This window comes from Notothenia coriiceps, unplaced genomic scaffold (genome assembly GCF_000735185.1).
Source record: "Notothenia coriiceps isolate Sejong01 unplaced genomic scaffold, NC01 NC01_scaffold00037244, whole genome shotgun sequence".
NCBI lineage: Eukaryota > Metazoa > Chordata > Actinopteri > Perciformes > Nototheniidae > Notothenia > Notothenia coriiceps.
The window spans coordinates 12,985,835-12,992,245 of NW_011369945.1; positions in this window are offsets into that span (position 1 = coordinate 12,985,835).

The window sequence follows — 6,411 nt, forward strand, 5'->3', positions numbered from 1 at the left end:
ATATACTTCGCCAAATATGAAGCTATATTATCCGTAACGGAGGCCGAGATCTATGGCCCCAGAGATCACCTCCGTTACATTTCCTTAACCCTCTCCCCAGGAAATAGTTTTTTAAGAATCTTGGGTCTCCACTCCGCCCGGTGTTCCTGCTTCCCCAGCATGGTTTCCTCAGAGGGGGCGTGATGTCGAAAAGAAGCTTCTCTTTCTTCCTCTTCGGGATCTGATTCCTTTTTGCTTCTTTGGGTTCATACTTGTGTTGCTGCTCCTCCACTCTGAGCTGCAGTTTGATCTTGTCACTGAGTCTGTTTGAGCCGCCGTTCAGATGAGTCGAGCTTCCTCTCCAGCTGACCGGGGTCCGCCCGGAACTGCAGCACCTTCATCAGAGTGGCTATCTGCCCCTTCATCCCGATGAGCTCCCTCTCGCGCTCCTCCTTCTCCTCCGTGCTGCAGGCTGCTGTTGACCGTCTGCAGCTTCTCAGCGGCCGCTCGCTCCAGTTCGCTCTTCATCTGGCGGTTATTCTCCTCCAGGATTTTTACCAGCTCCCCCCGCTTCGATTTTTCTTCCTCCTTTCTGGCCTTCTGGGCCGTGAGCTCTGCCTGTCGCTGTCTCCGTCTCTCCAGTTCCTCCAGCAGCTGACGCTCCATGATATGCTTCGCCTCCTCCTTCTGTTGGTTCTGACGGTCCTGCTCCCGAAGCTCCATACGGTACTCTTTAATCAGCTCCATCACTTTTTTTTTTCTTTGGGTCTGGTCCCCATACCGGACATTGATGCAGTCGAGCTCTTCAGCCAATCTGCCGTCTTGCCTCCGGTGTCTCCGTTCCTCTTTTATCAGGGATACCTGTTCCTGTATCTGTGCAAACTGCTGCTCCATGCTCCTCAAACGGCACTCCTCCTGCTTGCTTCTGGCTGTCTGAGACTGCATCATCTCAGTCAGTTCCTCAAACTTGCCCCCTGGTCAGTTCCAGGCCTAGCCACACCGTCATCTGGCTCCTCTCTTTGGTCGCTCTTCTTTCCTCTCGTCATTTTTACCTCCTCACTTGGTAAATCCCACTTCTGACAACAATTGAGCGGCCCGACCAAGCAAGGAGGCAGAGGCAGAACGTCCAAATACGACCCGGTGTGGGCATTTATTCATCATTGACACATGATTCACAGCCTCAATATTGCTGTCCACCTGAACACAGTCAGCAGCCACAAGGATGTCACACACACACACTAACAAGTGTGACCTGCCCCACCGGAGGGGGGGGGCTGCGATAATAAAGGGGGTTAGGATACTTAACGCTAACCTGGGTTCCCCAATATGAGCCCTTAGGACAAGTCACGCAGATAAGAGTAAAAGGATGGACAGGGACGCAGCCTCAAGTTATATAAATAATCAGGTAAAAAGTTCAGTATTATAAAATGCAGATTAAAACTTGTTCAGCTTCCCCAGTCGACACACCTAAGTCCCACGATTGAAGGCTGGCTATAACTAGAAGGATTATAATATCTCACATATAGTGATAGTTAAATAGTCAAAAAGTGATTCTTCTGGCCAACTGCTGAGGGTTTCCCCAAAATCACAATATCACCACAAATTGCCCAGCAAACCACATGCTCCACTCCACAGTATGGCCAGGATCGTCACTGAAGAAGGATAAACACAGAGACAGGTGGAGCATGTGGTTTGCTGGGCAATTTGTGGTGATATTGTGATTTTGGGNATGTTTATTGCAAAACTTATTGAATTAACTTATTGCACATATTAAACCTGGAACTAACAAAGCTTAAATGATTGCCTATAAAAACAACATTAAACATTAAATAATCAGTTGCATTCATTTCTTATGGCTCTATCTGCAGAGTCATTTCTTATGATTACATTTTTCCACAGGCCAACAACAGCTTCAAAAAAACAATTTCCCTCAAAGAAAAAGCCAAACATGCCCTGCTGTCGCAAGAAAAAAAGTACAGAAGGAAACATCCATGTAAACTCAGTGTGCTGCTCTGTGATGCTAGTTCAAGCAGATACTTGGCATCTCATCTGGGGTGCAAGTTCATCAATGTTTGGGCTCAGGCTCTGAGCTGAGGATGGAGTGAAGATGTGCGTGCAATATACCGGCGGGCCAGAGCTAATAGTCATTAGAAATTATCCTGCGGGCCGAAATTAAATCCACCAAGGGCCTGATTTGGCCCCCGGGCCTTGAGTTTGCCACATGTTTGACTCAAAGCATCAGGCATTCGCAGCAATATCATGTTCTGTTAAAGGTTCATATGTGTATTTTGTGCCTCTACTGTGAAAGGTCTCCATGCTTTGATGTTCAAAAAGGTCTTTATTGTTCTCATACTGCCTGTGCTGCAGCACCTCTTTTCACCCTCTGTCTGAAAAGTATTTGGACTTTTATTTTGCCATTTATCCTCATTTATGTTTCAGGAAAATGTGTCTAACCTAAAGGTTTGTTCCTACCCATTTCTTCCTCTCACTGCTTGTGATGTCAAGGGTTCCAGCAGCTGATCAAGTTTTAAGAACATTGTTATTTGTTAGAGTTCTCCTCTTATGCATTTCTCTCATCTCTAATGCTTGTAACCATGTTGTAAATTCTAAATCATATTAATGATGAGGAGAAGAAGTTAATAATGATTATGCAACATTTGTCTAAGCATGGTGGGGTTATGAAAGCAGATCACATGTCTACACTGAGAAATAATCCTGTGTGCATTCGGATGCTTTTTACATTACACTACATTGCATTGCATTTAGCTGACGCTTTTATCCAAAGTGACTTACAGTAAGTACATTCGACCAGGAAGATACAACCTTGAAGAAAACAGAATCATATAAGTACATCAGGTTTCATAGAGCTTTGAACTCACACACACATGGAGCCGCTTTATGATTTCCTCATCTGAAGCCTTTGAAGTCAGGAAGTGCAGCTTCATTACTTGTATTCAATTAGGCATCATTAGAATTCAAAAGGCTCCTGTGATACCCGGCTCTGATGATGAGGAAGAGAGCATCCCCTGGTCCTCTCTGTGGAGTCAGTACGCAGATCAAACAACCTGTGTGTAATCGCAGGAAACTGAATCAACTTCTGCCTTTTTTTTTTTTTACAACCTCCCAGTGTTCAGAGTTCCTCCAGCCCCACAGACTCCGAGGGCCACAGATTGTAACGGGACCCCTGCTCTGGGATCAGACTGTCAAAAGTCATTAAGGACGTCATCATTTTTCTAAAGTCTGGCACCCATCAGACTGACAGATCTCAGTCTCAGATCCAGAATAGGTTTTTTAACCCCCTGGGAAAAAATGTTGTTTTCTACTCCTCTACTGAATAATATAAAATAAAAGATGGATTAATAAAAAATGTAATAAAACATTTATAAAACGCTTATAAAGTTCAAATAGACATACGCAATAAAAAGATAAAATAATAATATTTATACAAACAAAGTAAAACGCCCAATTTAAGATACATTGAAATTAACACAAAATATTAAATTAAATATTAAATTAAAACAACAAATAGTTTTCGTGACAGACACTTCATTTTAGGTTAAAATATAAGATAAATTAATAGAAAAATATCTGTATGAAAATAAGAATTCCAAGCAGAAATGTGCAATAAAAAGATTTAAAAAATAGTTTTGTATAACAGGAAGTTCAAGTAAAGTAAGAATATATATCAAATATAGTTATTCACATAATACGTTTTTATATTGTTGTTGTTGGAGGTGGTGCTAACTTCAAGTTCTTTAAATACTAGTGGGCTATTTTATATCTTTTATAAATAACATTTTATATATTTAAAAGGCTCAGACAAGACACACGGATACAGATCAAGACTGCAAACAAAACTCGCCCCCCACAGCGTCACGAGGCGGTGTGTTCAGGGACCCTATTGCAGAGATAAAAAAGGGTATTAATCATATTGAGAATAAATAGAAGCTGCAATCAACTTCCAACCCCCCCCCCCCTCATCACCTGTTTATGTAAAACCTTAATAATGGTCATTTAAAGTCGACAGGAGGGCTATTTTGGGTCTTTCAAATGACTGGCATGCATCACTAAGTGCGTCTAATAGATGTAAAAACACAAGGGCGTCTAATCTGTGATGATGAAACTAAAGAGAGACAGGTCTGTAGCTATTGACATGAATAACACGTCGCAGGCAGGGATACACTGAGAAAAAGAAGGTAGAAAAAAGAAGAGCTGGGTATTTAAATAAATGAGTCCAGTTGCTTTTAGTAATAAAAGAGGATATATTTTCGAAATAGGTCAGTAGAGAAACAAATATGATGCTATTACAGACACTTTTGAAGATGCTATTTAGTCACGCTGCTTGTAGAAAATGAAGCAGTAGCACATTTACGTTATTACTTTAAAACCTATTTCTAGCAGATTTTGCTAGCAAATAAGACATGCGTGCTTCTTTAAAAAACAAAATGTCAGACATGGTTGACTTTTCCGTTCTGAGCAGGCGGTCTTCACCTTGTACCCAGAGAGATGTATTCCAGACATGTCTGGTCTCAGCAGGGCTCACAGGCTCCACATGATGCAGGAAGCACTGAGGATACACCTGAAGATCTGAGCTAGCAGGACCAAGAATGTACGAACACACACGATGTAGCCTAATGATGAAAATGTCAGACACGCACCTGTTGAAGGAAAGTCAGATGTCACAGGGACAGCAGCTTTGTCTTTGTCTCTATCTAGTGTTATAAAGCGGTACTGCAGTATGAAGACAGTTTTACAGAATATGGGTCATCCAGGAATCTTTCTTTGAACGTTACCCTTCTCTATTCTCTGCAGTCGGCACTCTCTAAGTCTTAAAATAAAAATAAGTCTTGTATATAGCATGTGATAATGATATACTTTTCGATTTGTGAATCCCTTTTAAAACATGTTGACCTTATCTTCTGTCATCACGTTTCCTTGTTCCCTCTGGATTGTTACTCAGGGTCGGTCTCCCTTATTTTTCGAGTAGGCCTACATTTGATCAAATATTATCTTTCTTTCTTCTATATTTGAGTGCACTTGTTTCCTAATTTGTTATATTTATCCTATCCTATCCTTCAGCTCAGCATGGAAACAGTATTAGGATTGTAACGGAGGTGATCTCTGGGGCCATAGATCTCGGCCTCCGTTACGGATAATATAGCTTCATATTTCGCGAAGTATATTGATCTGGTCTACACTAAAACATGGCACAGGAAGAATGTGAATATACATGTAATTTATGCATCTATTTGTCACGATCTGTCTATGTTTTAGTTTGTCTGTCTCTGTTTCTTGTTTTATTTTGAAAAGTGTTCCCCCTCCCGTCTTGTCTGCTACTGGTGATTGTGGCCACCTGGTGCCCTGTGTTGTCTCCTCCCCCCTCACCTGTGTCTTGTTGGTTTTATTAGTCTGTGTGTATTTAGGTTCTGTTTGCTTGTGTAGCCGGCGCTACTGTTTTCTGGATTAGCTGTCAGATCATTTTTTTAAGTGGCTGGGCCTCCACTGCCCCTTTAAGACACACCAACCCACCCCCCCCATTTAGTCAGCTGGCCCTTCCATATAAGGAAAACGCCGCAGCTGTACGTAGTTCAGCATCTCCTGCTACACTTTAAATGCCCACTGATACCTCACCCAAATCAGCTGTGACTATTACGAGTGTGTTCTTGTTCCGGTCATCGTTGTCTGGCTGATAGGCGTGTATTCCCCCTATACGAGGTATGTGAAGCTGCTGTTAGGACTTGTAACATTCAGTGTACCACTAAAATGTTAACATGTGGCCTGTAAACGCCGGGCTTCTTGACAGCCCCAGCAGAGACTGTGTAGAGAATCAACGTTGCGGAGGTGTCCAGTGAGGTGATATTTGAGTGGATGCGTTTGCATCAGAGGTAGGAGATTAATTGGATGTCCATTGAAGGATATTCATATAAATCTTTATACAATTTCCAATCTCCTTTCTCCATTTATTTTAGGATTAGTTTGCTACTGTTTTGCCTTTCCTTTTCTTTATCTTAGGTTTTAGCTGTATTTTACCATGCCTAGGCTATTTGTTGCCAAATGGCCCGTCTACACTACAGGCATCGAAAAATGCTTTCAACGCTTCTCCCATTCACTTGAATGGGGTGACGTAGAAGATTTTTAATCTTCGCCGAACTGCATTGTGGGGAGCATGGCTTTGCAAGCATCACGAACATCTATCGGCATCAAAAGTTGAACAATGTTCAACTTTTGAGGCTCGATGCTTGGCATCAGCCAATCAAATCCCGTTTATGCAAATCCCGCCAGTGCAAGCGCTAGCCAATCAAACCGCGTGCAAGCTGGGAGAGCCAGACCGCAGTTCATTTCCTCATATTCCAAACGAGATATTACGGTAGCAAATCACCCGGTTTTTTACGACCAGAACTATTTACCGGGATACAAACCGGAGGAACCAGG